This window comes from Dreissena polymorpha, chromosome 6, assembly GCF_020536995.1.
Source record: "Dreissena polymorpha isolate Duluth1 chromosome 6, UMN_Dpol_1.0, whole genome shotgun sequence".
NCBI classification, from domain to species: Eukaryota; Metazoa; Mollusca; class Bivalvia; order Myida; family Dreissenidae; genus Dreissena; species Dreissena polymorpha.
In genome coordinates, this window is record NC_068360.1 from 71,086,563 (window position 1) to 71,090,630 (window position 4,068).

Here is a 4,068-nt window from a genome sequence, read left to right on the forward strand (position 1 = left end):
ATTGGGTACGAAAAATTTGGATACGAAAAACATTTGGGTACGAAACTAATGGGTACGAATTTTTTTTTAGGTACGAACAAATTTGGGTACGAAAAACATTTGGGTACGACAAAAATGATTACGAAAATCGAAAAATTGGGGTATGAAAAATCTAATTTGAATTGTCTAGCCCGTGAATTGTCTCCTGGGGGTGAATTGTCTTGGGGTTGCTATTAAGGCTACATGTACTTCCGGCCAAGCCACGTGTTTATAGCGATTGCGCACTAAAAAACACCACTTTTTCGTGATTTTAATCAAAAATTAGATTTTTCCCAGTAATAACGAATACGCCAACAGGTAGATCGCGTTATATGTACAGTTAATGGAAAATTTCATAGGGCCATACATTGTAACTCTGTGAAAAATCATCTGACCAGAACCGGCTGATAATATGCATGTCTCCTCTTGGTAGTGAAGCTTCCCATTAAGTTAAATTGAATTCCAGTCATTAGTTGCTGAGAAATAGCCCGACAAAAATTATGCACGGACGGACAGACGAAGCGGCGACTATATGCTACCCCCTTAAAAAATTTGGGGAGAGCATAATAAAAAAGTTGTGGCAATTTAAAGGTGGTACGCAAACTTTAAAATAGATTTATCAATTATATGCTTATTCTTAGTGAAAAAAAGGCCATAATTGTTACAAAATGCTTGATACAGTTATCTGCTTTTGTTTATACATTGGGGTCATGTTGGTTAAGAAGCAAAATACATGTATGAAAGCAATATGTCAATGGACATAGGAAATATATTCGAGGTGGTACGCAAACATTCCAATGCGCGCACCTACGCCGGGGTGAGTAGGATAGCTACACTATATATATTTCATATATAATAGTCGAGCTAAAAAGTAAATAATTTATACTATAAACAACAAGCTTACCTCAATCACAATTTTAATGCAATGCAGTTAAACAATAAAGTTACAATGATATGCCAGGGATTGAAACTAACTTTTTACTATTGTGGGCAACCATCTTTAGTATTTTGGTTGCCCAGATAAAGAATAACGAGCCCAGAAATATGAACATGTGAATATTATTATACATTTTTTAAATAAAATATTAGATAATTATATACATTTGCTGACAATACACATGTTCAATGCATGATGTATTATTATGAGCCTGAATTGAATCATGTCCTATTCCTATATAATGAATGTTATTTAACTAGTATTGATCCATGGTGATCAATTGTTTTTCAATTTTTATTGCACTGAATTGTTTTAAGATTTAAAAAAAAACAAGTTTACCAACTTTTGAAATTGAGTTGCCCAGGCCAAAATCTACTTGCCCCGGGCTCATGGGAAACCACTTATTTCCATCCCTGTATGCTCTTCATTTTCTGTTCTTCCATCCCATTCTCAAAATTAATTTTAAAGCACAATATTTTTTAATAACATTTGTATGAATTACTAACCATTATCACCCAAAACACAATTTTACAACGCTGTAATCGTGTCGTAGAGATTTAGTTTACTATTATCAGTGTTCTCTTTAAATACCGGCAGCCAGCGATTCTGCCCGTTACATTTACTCTTACATTTACATGACGGCTTTTTTTCCCAAATATATCAAGTAAATGTCATAAATGCTTTTGTTTTACTGCATAGTTGCCGGCCATATAATTGGTACTCAATTTTCTGGAAAACACTGAATTATGCATGAAAAACACACAATACTTAAAATCTTAGATTCGTTTTTAAAATAAATTGACACTTATAGCTTGTCGCCATTAAAATCCAAAGATTCAAATAATTTTCCACGAGGTACGTCAACAATTGCGTAATCAAATGAATGAAAAATAAAAGTAAACAAAGCCGGATTTTACATAAATTCCAGTTTGATAAACACAACAAGGTAAAGGTACCTTGTAGTCGGTGAGATATAATAATAATACAGTTAGTAAGGCTCGTACCCTGGGTACGGTAAATATACTAAAACGTACCCGGGAATTTTAACACTAAATCTGTTGTTGTCGGGTATTTTGTAAAAATTAATTATGTTTACATTTATGTCAATTTTCTGTTCAATGGCATTTATATTATCAAAACTCATTGTTAAAATCAATGATGTGATTTAATTTTAAATCTTAAATTGTTTAAAGTCGCGTCATTGTATGACGTCGTCAAGTATAATATTTTCCGCGACATCGCACGCTCAATTTTTACCGTCATAGATTTTTTTAAAGAAACATTATTTGGTTTGCAAGGTCCGTTAAATGGGGAATGGTTAAATGGTATTTATATTATGTTTTAACAATTAATTCATGCTGTGTAATAAATATTGAATAAGATATTTCGATATTGATTGAACATGTTTCAAATTGTTATTTATGAAACCTCTTATTCTAATGAGTGTATGCTATTATATTATACTTTGAAAAGCATATCTGTTGTACTATAATCTTATTATTCATTCTTTATTGTTAATTTCATTTATTGTAGAGAATCGTCAATGTTACATCTAGTTGCCAATGCTTGTCGTTAGTGTTAGTTTTCAATGCTTGTTATCATTGTTGTCAATTTTAGTCGTCAATCCTTATCGTCATTATACATGAAGGAAATAAAAGCAGAAACAGAGACGTATTCTTGATTACTTGATTATTCCTACGGCGTCCTCTCAACACTCATACTAAAAAGCATGTTAATGCAGATTTTTTAAAAGAGAAGTTTCTTTAAGGTAAACAATATTGTTTTACGTTAATCGGTAGCATGTTTAACAATATCGGGTTTTGGGCGGATATACAACTCGGATACAATCTAATATTTGCGGGTATGTTTAAGTTTATTTACCGTACCCGGGGTACATGTAAGTAAAGTTAAGAGTACCCGGGGTACATGTACTGGTAAGTAGTACCCGAGCCGAGAATGACCAATCGAGCCTTAGTAAGTGAGTGATGGTGTATGGGATAACATGCACTGAGGGTGTATATTTTTCATGAACAAGTCAATTGAAGGTGTTAGAGATGCATTGATCCATAAGATTAAAAAGGGTAATTAACCACGGGCTTATTAAAATTAAAATGATGACATTACATTGTACGAGCTGTTTATTGTTGCAATATTTTAAATAATGTAAACAACTTACCTTGTATTAAGTTGGCACATTGTTGTCAGGTGTAGAAACTTTTTATACTTATTTCTCTTAAGTTGCACTGGCTGAACCAAAAGAATTATGTAGTCGTTTCTAAATAATCACGAAACAACCTACTAATGCATATATGCTTGCCAGTTACTGAGTTTGTGCATTTCCATTCATTATAGTATCGGCCTTGGCAAACAGCGTAGAATCAGATGAGACGCTGTGTGGTGTCTGCTATTTCGTTACGCTGAAGATTTCCATATCGGATTATCCGCGGGTGTTTTTATGTCAAATGTATTGGTTTTTCAATAGATCGTATACTTATCGTCAAAACAGCGAATTAGCGTTCACTTTATATCATTTCTGATGATCTTATTTTGTAAATATTTTCTGAGTGTTAATTCCTACGTTGCTATGTCGTCAGCCATTTTGACGGTTGCTTTGTTTACTTTCGGTTTCCACTATAAACGAAATTAATTGATTTGCTTCTCGCGTTTATTTATTGATTAAATAATAAATTATTAAACCCTAATAATATAATTGTCTCAATATCATTTATATTCAAGATATTATCGGATAAATAGAATACCATTCTAATACCAGTGTGTACTTACATTTATCTCGGAAAGCCTAGCCGTGTAAACCTCTCTTCAACTCGTCGCACACAATACGTTGAATAACACTTAGATTTATGTCATGTTTATTAAAAAACCACACTGTGCACAAAAGACATGCATGTGTACTTCCGATTGATATTCAAACACAATTATTACGTCTTTGTTTATCGATTAAACGCCTAACTTTATATTAAATTAATAACGCGTAACGTCAGTTTCTTTGTTTCGTAGCAAGATGGAAGCTAGCCTAAGCGCTTTTCATGACGTCATGCGCGCGTGCTCTTTCCCATAAAAATATTTAAACGCAAAATACTCGAAAACTTGAT

The 4,068-nt window shown here is 32.9% G+C and overlaps 1 long non-coding RNA gene across 1 annotated transcript; it reads right to left on the minus strand.

Annotated features, from left to right (window-relative positions):
* Positions 1-3,263: 3,263 nt before the first annotated feature.
* Positions 3,264-3,808, minus strand: LOC127836588 (uncharacterized). Its single transcript, XR_008028833.1, has 2 exons — positions 3,740-3,808; positions 3,264-3,372 (listed from the first exon to the last, which is right to left on the minus strand). It is a non-coding gene; the product is annotated as an uncharacterized LOC127836588 (long non-coding RNA).
* Between the last annotated feature and the right edge of the window lie 260 nt (positions 3,809-4,068).